Source organism: Macaca fascicularis, chromosome 9, assembly GCF_037993035.2.
Source record: "Macaca fascicularis isolate 582-1 chromosome 9, T2T-MFA8v1.1".
NCBI classification, from domain to species: Eukaryota; Metazoa; Chordata; class Mammalia; order Primates; family Cercopithecidae; genus Macaca; species Macaca fascicularis.
Window position 1 is genome coordinate 5,071,191 of NC_088383.1, and position 13,533 is coordinate 5,084,723.

Genomic DNA, 13,533 nt, shown 5'->3' on the forward strand with positions numbered 1-13,533 from the left:
TCTTAGGATGAGGACAAACTCCCTTTGATTTTTTAGTTTTGTTGAAAATAAAGACGATATTTTATGTGACTTTTTCCCCCTCTCGGGGGACTGCTTTCACTTTGTTCTACAGTTTTAGATAGAAAGAGTATTCTTCATTACTAAAAGTTGTAATTTTTCTTTTGATTATATCTTCGAATTGAGTCATTTATTTGGGAATATGCTTCTTAGTTCCCAAGAGATTTTACTTTTCAGTCCCTTTATATTATTTTATCAGTTTATGTTCACAGAATAAGCTCAACAAAATTTTTATCCACACCTAGACACTGCTGTGGGCCCGGCGCCCCACACCCTGACCCCATCTGTATACTCCCCTAGAGGTCTGAGCAGAGGGGGCCTGAAGAAGCAAGCCACTCCCCCCGTCACACGCCCTGTGAGGGGGCACAAGGGAACCTCTTCCGTTTCACTCTCACTACGTAGACACACATACAAGGTAACTACCAAAGATAATACATAGAATAATTCGCTTCACTGTAGTAATCACTTGTTTTCATGTATATATACACACATATACACATATATACACATATACACATATATACACATATATACACATATACACATATATACACATATATACACATATATACATATATACACATATATACACATATATACATATATACACATATATACATATATACACATATATACATATATATACACATATATGTGTGTGTGTGTGTATATATACGAAAACATTATGTTGTGTACCTTAAATATATACACTGAAAGTACATAGTCTTGGCTGCCGGGGTCTCCAGGGTTGGTGGTATCTAGATTATTGTCCAGCCTATGGAGGGGAGAGTTCATGCCCTTTCTCTGCAAGTCTTTTCAGAGAAACTAAAACCTCACCAAATCTCATTCAGGGGCCAGGCCACGTCTGCCATTTGACACAGGAGACGATCCTGATTGTGTCCCATGGATAAAGCTTTGTGGGTGCTGTTTAAAGCTATGGGTCTCTTTTGTCTTCAGCAGAAACGGTTTTTCATTGTTTTCATATACTTCTAAGATGTTAAAAATACTTGAATATTTACACTAATTTTCAAACTTCTTTATGTTTTATATTAACACTCTCCACAAAAATAACACATGTACATAATATATAAACATTATATATCTTAGATGAAACCATTTAGATAGAACAAAAAATGTGTTCTAGACTAAATTTGTCCTCTGAACAAATTTTCCACCAGCTCTAGTCATTGCTGCATTTGGGATTCTCGTCTTCCAAGGACTGGGTTTTACTACATGAAGATGCTCCTGTTGATATAAACTACTCAATGCAAACGTTTACCTGCGTGTCAGCACGCAGCCTCCCCAACTCGAACAACTCTTCACGGCCACGCGGTTACAACACACACTTTGGCCGAGGACCCACTTATTTTCTGAGATTGTTTCACCATGATCCTGGGGCAGCGAGTTCGCGTGAGGCGAGAGGCGCCCTCTGCGGTACCAGATGCGCAGCGGCTCAGAAGGACTGTGCAGGGCAGCGCTGGGTGATTGATCACAGCCAGTTTTCTTTATCAATGCTGGGAACGCGGGGGTGAGGTGAGTCAGTCCCAGCTTGTACTCTGGTTTCTGAGCTGTGGAATCCAACAGGAAGATCCCTTTCCCACCAGCTAAGCATAGACCTGAGATTTCCCCCTGCTTGACTTCCAGTGGGGACTTTGCTGTGCTGAGCCAGCTGCCTCAGGCTGTGTGGTCCTTGTTATTTATTTATTTATTTATTTATTTATTTATTTATTTATTTGTCATCAGCTTGGTACTTTTCGATGAAATGGTTTTGCTCGTTGTTGAAAACTTAAATGCAAAAACCAAATCCATTTTCCAATCGTGGGAAACCTTCATCATCTGATGCCATTATTTCTCAAGTGTGCTAGGCAGCTGTGTTCTTGTTAGCTCTTACTTTTCTATGAGCATCATACTTAAACCGCGCACATTTACCTGCCTATGTTTCCATGTTGAATTTGTATATTTTGGATTCCAGGGTGACAAATGAATCACTTATTCCCAGAAATGAAGCAAGCCTTTTTTTTTTTTTTTTTCTTTTTCTTTTTTTTTTTTTTTGAGACAGAGTCTCCCTCTGTCGCCCAGGCTGGAGTGAGTGGCGCGATCTCGGCTCACTGCAAGCTCCGCCTCCCGGGTTCAGCCATTCTCCTGCCTCAGCCTCCCGAGTAGCTGGGACTACGGGCGCCCACCACCGCGCCCGGCTAGTTTTTTTTTTTTGTATTTATAGTAGAGACGGGGTTTCACCGTGTTAGCCAGGATGGTCTTGATCTCCTGACCTCGTGATCCGCCCGCCTCGGCCTCCCAAAGTGCTGGGATTACAGGCGTGAGCCACCGCGCCCGGCCGAAGCAGGCTTTTTGACTTCCCTGTAAGAACAGCATGGCGCACGGGCGTCGCATGTGAAGGCCCCGCATAGCCCTGCTTTGTTGATCTATTTCTTTTCAGCTTCAGCAGGGCTCCGTGAAGTGACAACCACGTCCCTCAAATTCTCTCTTGACTGTGTTTTTATTTTCATATGTCATACTTCTTACCTAGGCCTTCATATCGCAGTCATCTAAACTGAGAACAGATCAAGGCAGTGGCTCACCAAAGGTAAAAACTAACTAGGCAAAGCCAAGAAAGAGAAGCAATTTGAAAACTCAGAGAATTCAAATTGTGACTCCTTCTTCACTTTGTCCACCTTTGCTTTTCTTGACCATTCTTTGGTTTGTGCCTTAATATCTCATGCTTCCCGGTTGTAAGATGTAATTAAACAAAATTTTAAAAATATAGTGTGCTGAGACATTCCCTTTAAAGTGATTAAATCTGAGCAACATTAACTAAATGCTTTAATAGTTATAATTTTATAAATTTACTTTGTCTTAGAAAATCCATGTGGCTTCCTGCTGGACGGAGCGTGGCCCCTGGAATAGCAAGAGGAGGACCCATGTTGTGTAATTATGAACAGGGCAGAGCCCCTTCCCTATTTCCTCTGTGAACCAGTCTAAACATATTTTTATAAATATTTTAAAAATATTTTAATAATTTAATTTTTAGTTTTTACTTTTTTGATACAGGGTCTCACTCTGACGCCCAGGTAGGAGTGCAGTGGTGTGGCCTCAGCTCACTGGAACCTCTGCTTCCTGAGTTCAAGAGATTCTCCTGCCTCAGCCTCTCGAGTAGCTGGGACTACAGGCATGAGCCACCACACCTGGCTACTTTTTGTATTTTTAGCAGAGAGAGGGTGTCACCATGTTGGCTGGGCTGGTTTTGAACCCCTCACCTCAAGTGATCCCTCTGCCTCGGCCTCTCTAAGTGCTGGGATTACATGCATGAGCCCCCATGCCCGGCCAAAAAGGACTGCTGCTGAAAATACAGGATTATAGTTGCCAAACGGTTGAAAGAGGGTTCAATGAACCAAAAATTTAGTCGGAAAGGTCGGAAAACTCAGAATGCACAGATTTGGGGTCCCTCAGGTCAAGAGCAAGTGGAGCCTGGGCACAGAGGCTCATGCCTGTAATCCCAGCACTTAGGGAGGCTGAGGCAGGTGGATCACGAGGTCAGGAGTTCAAGACCAGCCTGGCCTACATGGTGAAGCCCCGTCGCTAGTAAAAATACAAAAATTAGCCGGGTGTGGTGGCGCACACCTGCAGTTCCAGCTACTCAGCTTCTGAGGCAGGAGAATTGCTTGAACTTATGAGGCAGAGATTGCAGTGAGCCGAGATTGCGCCACTGCACTCCAGCTTGGGCGACAGAGCGAGACTCTGTCTCAAACAAACAAACAAACAAACAAAACCAAAAAGCAAGTGGATGCCCCCTTGAGTGTATCCCCATTTCTTCGTGAGGGCAAGGGGCCCAGGGCGGCCTCCCCCGCGGGGCTAGAGATACATCTGCTGGGCCTTTCCACCCACTCCAGAGAACCTCCTGGCTACCTGGCAGCTTCACTTCCCTCCTTAAAGCCTCCACAGTCCACCCTACTCGTTTTAAAGGCCTTACCATGTGAAGAAAGGTCTTTTGGGTCCCGAAGGAGCACTGCTTTCTTTTTTGTCTGAGAAACATCTGTCATGTGGGAAGCCTCAGGTGGCACCTCAGGCCTGGAAGGAGGCAGCCTCCCCAGTAGCCAGGGGCACAGGACCATTTTAGGAGGATTTCTCTGCAGCAAAAGGGGAATGTAAGGAAGCTTATTTTCGGTTGAAGTTTGATTTGGTTTTACCATCTGAATGTTTTTATTATTTGGAAATGTCATTTAATGGCAGGAGCCTATTTTCTGAATACACCGGTCAGCTCGGACTTCACTCGCTTGCAACTGATTTGCATTTCTATCCTCCTGGACCACAGTCTACAGATGGATTAACCGAGAATAGCCAGTTTGGGATGATTTTAGGGCTTCTTGGGTGCCAGCCCACTGGTGCTAGGACTTTTCCCAAAAAAAGAGATAACAAAGAGGGCTGGATGATATGGTTCTTATCTGAGAAAAAGGATATCCATCTTTAAATGAAATATGGCACAAGACAAGTTCTATGGAGAAACTCAAACGTGGCTTAAAATTATCTGCTGGGAAGACCATGAGCTCATGAGATGACAGGAAGGATTGAGGGTAAAAAATAACTCATTTTTAAAGTCCTTATGTAGGTCATAGCATACTTTGATGTGGGAGGGACAGAAATGAAATAGTGCAGATAAACCTTATGTGAGTTCACCCTTGGCAGGAACAGGATCATGTTCTAACGATGAGAAGCCACGCTATTACCAGCGGGTTGGAAGATGAATAAAGGCACCGTCGAGGCCTCTGATGGACTAAACCTGCATGTTCAGCACCCGAATACAAAGTAAGAAAAAGGAAGCATATTCTACTAAGTTCTTGTATGTTTCCCTTTGTTTTATTTTACATACAATTCTCCTATAAAACATCAGTGTAATTTATTTTTGTGTTAATTTAATAATAACATTTTTAAACCTAATATTTTAATTGCAAAAGACAGATGTAGAAATACTGATAAACATAATAATACTTTTAAAAATCCTATTTGCCATCTTTCCATCCAAAAACATTTACCTTGACCACTTATTAGTACATCTCCCCAGACAACTTTCTATATATTATGCACATACATAAAATGGTAGCAAATCCTTGAATAACAGCTTTTTTATTGTATACCATAAATATATGTATATTGCCTGTGTGATTCTATGTTTGGGCTCTCTATTCTATTCCATTGATCTATTCATTTATTCTTTCACCAATACCACAGTCTTCATTACTGTAGCTTTATAATAAGTCTTGAAGTCAAACAGCAAGTGCTTTTGACTTTGTTCTTCAACACTCTTTTGGCGATGCTGGGTGTTTTATCCTTCCATATAACCTTTAGAATGAATTTGTTGATATCTAAAAATTAACTTGCTGGCATTTTGACTGGGAACATATTGAATCTATAGATCAAGTTGAGAACAGCTGACATCTTAACAACATTGAGTCTTCTTATCCACACATGTGGAATATTTCTCCAATTATTTACATCTTCTTTGATGTCTTTTATCTGAGTTTTCTACTTATAGCTCTTGTACATATTTTCATTAGATTTATACTTGTCATTTTTGGGTGCTAATATAAGTGATGTTGTGTTTCTAATTTTAAATTTTAATTGTTCATTACTGTTATATGGCAAGCAATTGACTTTTGTATATTTCCTTTGTACCTTACAACCTTGGTACAATCACTGATTCATTTCAGTTTTCTGTAGTTGCTGATTTTTTTTTTTTTAAACAGGGATAACCATGTCATCTATGAACAAAGAGAGGCTTATTTGTTCCTTTCCAATCTGTATAACTTTTTATTTTTATTTTTTGTTAGTTTTATTAGCTAGAACTTTCATTTTGATGTTAAATAGAAATTTCGAGAGCCGATGATACCCTTGCCTTGTTTCTGATCTTAGCAGGAAAGCATTCAATTCTTCATTATTTATTAAGAGGAGAGCTGTAGGTTTTAGTAGATGTTCTATGTCAGCTTGAGGAAGTTCTTCTTTACAGCTAGTTTGCTGAGGTGTTTTATCATGAATGGGTATTGGAATTTTTCAAATTCTTTTTCACTTGATTATATGATTTTTCTTTTTTAGACTGTTGAAGTGGTAGATTATGTTAATTGCTTTTTGAATGTTGAGCCAACCTTTCATACCTGAGAAAAATATTATTTGTTTATTTGAAATGATAATAGCTGAGAATTTTTCTTTGTCTTTTTTTTTTCTTTTTTCTTTTTTTTTGAGACCGAGTCTCGCTCTGTCACCCAGGCTGCAGTGCAGTGGCCGGATCTCAGCTCACTGCAAGCTCCGCCTCCTGGTTTCAAGCGATTTTCCTGCCTTAGCCTCCCGAGCAGCTGGGGCTACAGGCACCTGCCACCATGCCCAGCTACTTTTTTGTATTTTTTAGTAGAGACGGGGTTTCACCGTGTTAGCCAGGATGGTCTCCATCTCCTAACCTCGTGATCGCCCGTCTTGGCCTCCCAAAGTGCTGGGATTACAGGCTTGAGCCACCGCACCCAGCCGAGAATTTTTCAAAATTAATGACTGACACTGGCAGGGCACAGTGGCTCATGTCTGTAGTCCCAGCGCTTTGGGAGGTTGAGGTGGGATGCTTCAGGCCAAGAGTTCAAGACCAGCCTGGGCAACATAGCAAGACCTCATCTCAATAAGAAATAAAACAAAAAGGCTGGGCACGGTGGCTCATGCCTGTAATCCCAGCACTTTGGGAGGCCGAGGAGCGGATCATGAGGTCATGAGATCGAGATCATCCTGGCCAACATGGTGAAACCCTGTCTCTACTAAAAGTACAAAAATTAGCTGGGCATGATGGTGCGCACCTGTAGTCCCAGCTACTCGGGAGGCTGAGACACGAGAATCATTTGAACCCGGGAGATGAAGGTAGCAGTGAGCTGAGATCATGCTGCTGCACTCCAACCTGGGTGACAGAGTGAGACTCCGTCTCAAAATAGCTAAATAAATAAAATAAAAGGAATAAAACAAAAAATTAGCCAGGTGCCAGAGGGCACTCCTGGCCTTTAATTTTAATTACTATGGAAACAGAGGTGGGTGAACATCCCTTAAGATTGAGGTAAATAGTGAGCCATGTTGGCACGACTGTGCTCCAGCCTGCACGACAGAGCGAAACCCTGTCTTTAAAAACAAACAAACAAACAAACAAAAAATGATTGACTCTAAACCACAAACCCAAACAGTCCTGGCTCCAATGTGTCAGCTTCTTCTCCTGGGTTTCTGCCATGAGTGAACTGTTACTCTCTCCGAGTATCTACCCCTCTTTCCAGTTTGGGGCGCAGCAGTCTGCGCTGTGACTGCAATTCTCTGATGGATAGAAGCAGAGTTGTTGATTTTCAGTTTGATCCGTTTTTTCTTGGTCTGAAGATGGAAGTGAGATCTTTTAAGGTCTTTACATGTCAGACCATGTTGTTATTTTTCAAAACATAAATCCAAAATTAATAATTTTTTTTTTTTTTGAGATGGAGTCTCGCTCTGTTGACCAGGCTGGAGTGCAGCGGCACGATCTCAGCTCACTACAACCTCTACCTACTGGGTTCAAGCAATTCTCCTGCCTCAGTTTCTGTAGTAGCTAAGACTAAAGGCACATGCCGGCATGCCCAGCTAATTTTTTGTATTTTAGTAGAGATGCGGTTTCACTGTTGCCCAGGCCAGTCTTGAACTCCTGAGCTCAGGCAATCCGCCCACCTCAGCCTCCCAAAGTGCTGGGATCACAGGCGTGAACCACCACGCCCAGTCAAATATTTTTAAGTATGTCAAATATGAATTATACATAGACTTAATATTCAGTGTAGTAGCATCATTTTTAATTCTATTTGCTGCTAAAGTCAACTGCAATAAAACCGTATGAGCAAAGTCCTTGAGGTTTTTGGCTCACTAAAGTGAAGACTGAAGACCCATATGACTATGTATGACAAAAGACCAAAATAAAACAAAAAGCTTATTAGGTATAATCACCAAGTTTTGTTTTTTTGAGCTTTCCTAGAAAAAATGTCTTTTTTTTTTTTGAGGTTTTTGAATAATTGCTGAACAAAGAACTATAAAGGAGTGATGCTTTTTGTTTTGCCTTTTATTTCACTCGTTTCATGAAGTTGAAGAGCTTTAGCCTATGAATAATGAAAATGCACCTGAATTCTTATTATGACATCAATTGTCTCCTACTCTGCTCCTATACAGTGTAGATGAATAATGTGCAAAGAGCTACTTCCTTATCCTATGCAATTATAAATTTTAAATTGCTACTGTATAGAAATTCTGTTACATTGTACTCTTAGCATTTGCTAATTTTTTTTTCTTTTCTTCAGACCTTTTCTCCCATGATGGAAAAACTAATTTATTTTACTTAATTCTTAACACATACACACACACATATATACACACATATATATGTGCATCTGTGTGTATATGTGTGTGTCTGTGTGTGTGTCTATATGTGTGTCTGTATGTGTGTATATGTATACTATATATGTGCATATATATATGTGTGTGCATCTATATGCATGTGTATGTCTGTATGTTTTAAGAATTAAATAAGCTAGTTTTTTCCATTGTGTGTGTGTGTGTGTGTGTGTGTGTAAAACACATCATTTGATCTAGAAAATTGTTTGGCTAAAATCTTCTATGTGAAATAGTGACTTTCATACTTGCAAGAAACAGTCATACTTTCTGCTACTGCTGTTTTGGGGAGCTTAGGAAAAATGACATATTTATGGGTCAAAGATTTAAAAACGCAAGTCTTCCCAATGTACCGCCTACAGACTTTTCCATTAACAATGAAAGTAAGGACTGCTACCATTTATTAAATTTCTGCCATATGTGGGGACGATACACACATGACATTCTTATTCCCACAACGTTCACCTTGTGGCAGGAATCTATATGCTTCTTAAATAAAGAAGAAAGCATACTGAGAGAAAACTCCCCAAGTCAGTAAATAACAACGCTGGAACTAAGACCTTGGACTGTTTTGGTTTTTTTAATAAAACGTTTTCAAAGTGGAGGTGAGATTTGCATATCATAAAATTAATCATTGTAAAGTGTACAATTCCGTGCATATAGTATGTCCACAACTTTGTGCAATAACCACTTTCAATGAAGTTCCAAAACATTTAATTACTCCAAAAGGTAACACATATCCATGAAGCAGTCACTCCCCATTCTCGTCTTCATTCAACCCCTGGCAACCACAAATCTGCTGTGTATCTGTGTGGATTTACCTGCCGTGACATTTCATATAAATAGATTCATACGATCCATGATCTTCATGCCTGACTGACCCTTTTCTGACCAATCACAAATTCCATGTTGTTTATTTGGTAATATTCTGCCCTGGGCATTTTCTTGCTCACAAACTTTAAAAACAAAATGTTGGGCTGGGTGCACAGGTTCACGCCTATAATCCCAGCACTTTAGGAGGCCGAGATGGGCGGATCATTTGAGGTCAGGAGTGCAAGACCAACTGGACAACATGGTGAAACCCCGTCTCTAGTGAAAAATACAAAAATTAGCCAGGCATGGTGGCATGTACCTGTAATCCCAGCTACTCAGGAGGCTGAGGCAGGAGAATCGCTTGAACCCAGGAGGTGGAGGTTGCAGTGAACCAAGATTGTGCCACTGCACTCCAGCCTGGGTGACAGAGCAAGACTCCGTCTCAAAAAACAAAACAAGCAAACAAAAATGTTGCTTTTAAAAATAATGAATAGCTTTCAAATGATACTTATAAAATGCATGTTAAGCAATAAGAATAACGGTACAAGAAATACCTGTGTACCTGAGTCAGTTTAAGAACATGCCAGTGTGCATATGTGCCCAGACATACGTCACTGTTGAAGGCCCTGCAGGCACCTCCTCTAACCTGCCCCACCCTGCCCGTGCGACCATTCTCCTGAATGCTTATCTATAATTCCCTCCCTTTCTTCAGGTTTCTGTGCATATTTCTGTGTTTTTTATTGAGTTCTGCATATTTTGAAATTTATATAAATGGAATCCTACCGGGTGAGATGCATCTGCATTGTTGTGTGTCTCTCTGATTCTCTTCTTTTCACTGATGACTAATATTCTATGAAATGATTGCACTAAAGGCCGGGCATGGTAATCCCGGCACTTTGGGAGGCCGAGATGGGCAGATCACCTGAGGTCAGGAGTTTGAGACCAGCCTGGCCAACATGGTGAAAACCTGTCTCTACTAAAACTACAAAAATTAGCTGGACGTGGTGGCACATGCCTGTAGTCCCAGCTACTCAGAGGCTGAGACATGAGAATCGCTTGAACCCAGGAGGCGGAGGTTGCAGTGAGCAGAGGTCGCACCACTGTACTCCAACCTGGGCTCAAAAGGGAAAAAAAAAAAAAAAGGATTCTACTGAGCTGTCTCAATCCATTTTTGTGTTGACAGGCATTTGAGTTATTTCCAGCTATGTCCTTATTATGAACGTTGGTATGAATATGCATATGTACATATATATGTATATTCTGGGAGATGAGGTGGAAGGTAGAGTTTTTTTCTGGAGTTTATACATAAAAATGAAATTTCTGGGTGACAGAGAATGCACAATTTCAGCTTTACTGGATAATGCTGATTTTCCAAAATAGTCGTAGAAATTTATACTCTTACCAGTTTTAGAAAAATGTTCCAATCACTACATATCCTCATCAGTATTAGATATTTTCAGACTTAAAAAAATGGTTGCCAATCCACTGGATTAGAACATGCATCTCATCTAGTTTTTAATTTGCTTTTCCCAGGTTACTACTGGTGGTAGGATTTTTTTTCATGTGTTCATTGGTTATTTGCATTTCCTCTTCTGTGAAATTACTCTTTATTGCTATTTTTCTATTGGGTACTTGAATTTCTCCTGTTGATCTATGTATTGAAAATAATCATGTCTTGCTTTGTGCTTGTGTTTTCATTGTTTTTATGATATCTTGATTAGCCTCATTTTCAAATGCACTGTAACCTAAATTATTTTAGCATAATAGGATGTGGTTTAATTTATCTTCTTTATAATTTGCAATTTTCCATCTCCTATTAAAACATGTTTTTCTACCCTGTGAGCATAGACCTATTTTTACATTATTTTCTGAAATTTCTAAATTTGTCTTTAACATTTACGTCTTTAGGGGTTTGATGCAGTAATCTCATTTCATTTATTGAAAAGTCCATTCTTCCTTGACTGACCTACAAAGTGAGCTCTACTGTATGTTTTATTCAGCTCTCTATTTACCTGGTTAGATATAAATATGTAAATTTCTCAGCTCTGTATTGTGCTCCATTTATAAATTTATTTGTTCCTCTGCCATATACATTATGGCATTTTCCTTTTTTATTTATTTTTTTCTTTCTGAGTTTTTTCACTTTTCTTTTTTTGAAAAACTTCCTTTTTAACACCTTCTTCACCTCATTCTACTCCACCCTTGGGAAAAATATTGTAAAGTAGTTAATCCACATAATATTGCTGGTATGTGCTTTTGCATAATGTGTATTTTGCTTTATGCAAATCCATTTTAAATTTAAGTGAACGGTATCATGTTTTATACCTCGTTCTGTTTCTTATCCTTTTTTTCTTCACTAAGCATGGTGTTTTTAAAACTCATCTATTTAATAATGTGCAGAGAGGATCTGCTGGTCCCAACATAAATAATATTCCACAGGGCACTGCCCCATGTTTCACCTGTCTGCCTGACCCACAGGCAATGCTGGAGCAAGCACCCATGAACACGTTCCCTTACTGACCTGCATCAGAATTTCCATAGCGTAAATGTGTACAAGGGAAACTGCACATACTTGGGTAAGGTTTGCACATGCTTAGCCTGACTAGGGTGTGCCAGGTTGTTCTTTAGCATGGCTGTTCCAGTCTACAAGCCCACCCACAGTGAATGGGGCCTTCATCTCCCCTACATCTGTGATACTTGGCATTGCCTAGCTTTTTAAGCTTAGCCAGTCCATATGCAGAATGTGATATTATATTATTTAAATTAGCATCGTTCTGTTTTCTAAATAAAGCTTTTGAACATTGATTCATTGTCTTTCAGTTTCCTTTTCTACAAATAGTCACTTCATATCCTTTGCATATAGTATTAGTTTGTTCTTACATCACTACAAAGAACTACCTGGGACTGAGTAATTTATAAAGAAAAGAGGTTTAATTGACTCACAGTTCCTCATGGCTGGAGGGTCCCAGGAAACATAATAATCATGGTGGAAGGCGAAAGGGAAGCGAGCACATCTTACCATGGTGGAACAGGAGAGAGAGAGAAAAGGCAGAAGAATTACACACTTTTAAACAACTAAATCTCATGGGAGCTCATTCAATATCATAAGAACAGCAAAGGGGAAGTCCACCACCATGATTCAGTCACCTCCCACCAGGCCTCTCTTCCAACACATGGGAATTACAATTTGACATGAGATTTGGGTGGGGACACAGAACCAAGTCATATATATATATATATATATATATATATATATATATATATATATATATAGTACATGTTGTATATGTACAACCAAACCATATATATAATGTACGTGTTATATATGCATATGTATATATAAAGCCTGTATTTTCCCTACTAGAGGTTGCTGTCTTTTTCTTCTTTATTTACAGAAAATTCTTCTAAACACTAGAATGTAAATATTATTTTTATTTATTTGACCGATGAAAATATATTCTCTTATTTTTGTAGCTACTAGATTTCTTTACAGTGTTCTTCATTTTGAGGAATGCAATTCATCAGAATCATGCTTTTCCAAGATACTTTGTTTGCTTTGTTTTTGTTTATAAAACAATCCTTTCCTGACCCTAAATCACATGATATTCTGCTACTTTTATTTTCTGCTTTTATGGTATTCTCGGTAATTTCTCCAGATCTGCTGTCTAGTTCACTCTTTAGCTTTTTCCCAATACAATGATAAGCCTGTTCATTGAATTTCTCATTTCAATTAGCATGGGAAAGTTTAATTTTTAAAAACCTCCTGATTATTTTCAGGTCACTTTTTATGAGCCCCTATTTAATTAAACATAGTGAAATGCCTGTTTGTATTCAGTGTGTAATATTTCCATATCGAAATATTTTTGCTGGTTAGTTTCTGCAGTTGTTGTTGTTGTTGTTGTTGTTTTCCTTGCTGGCACTTGTTTGTGGATCTAGAACTTGTTTCCTTGTGTGATAAGAGACCTTTGCAACTTTATCCGTAGCTGTCCTTTGAGTCTCTGGTTCAGGGTATGGAGGACTCACATTTCTGCCAAGTGCCTGGGTTCACTGCCAGCCCTGGACAAGTTTGACCAAATGACTAGCCTCATGTTTAGTGGAGTTCCCAAGCTGTGTAAACTCAGACTACACGTTTCCACGAGGATCAGCTTGTGGTCTGAATTTCTCAGAAGACATCATTTTTCTTCCCCCACTCGGAATCAGGGTTCCTTGGCCTTCCTAGGTTTGGAGAAAATTTATCAACAGTTCATCTTT

General features: G+C 39.6%; 1 long non-coding RNA gene across 1 annotated transcript in view; it reads left to right on the forward strand.

Annotated features, from left to right (window-relative positions):
- The first annotated feature begins 1,249 nt into the window (after positions 1-1,249).
- The window catches only part of LOC135965001 (uncharacterized), a 28,216-nt gene continuing 15,932 nt past the window's right edge, over positions 1,250-13,533 (forward strand). Inside the window, exons 1-2 of the long non-coding RNA XR_010577799.1 lie at positions 1,250-1,590; positions 4,738-4,857. This is a non-coding gene — a long non-coding RNA (uncharacterized lncRNA). The remainder of the gene's footprint in view (positions 1,591-4,737; positions 4,858-13,533) is intronic.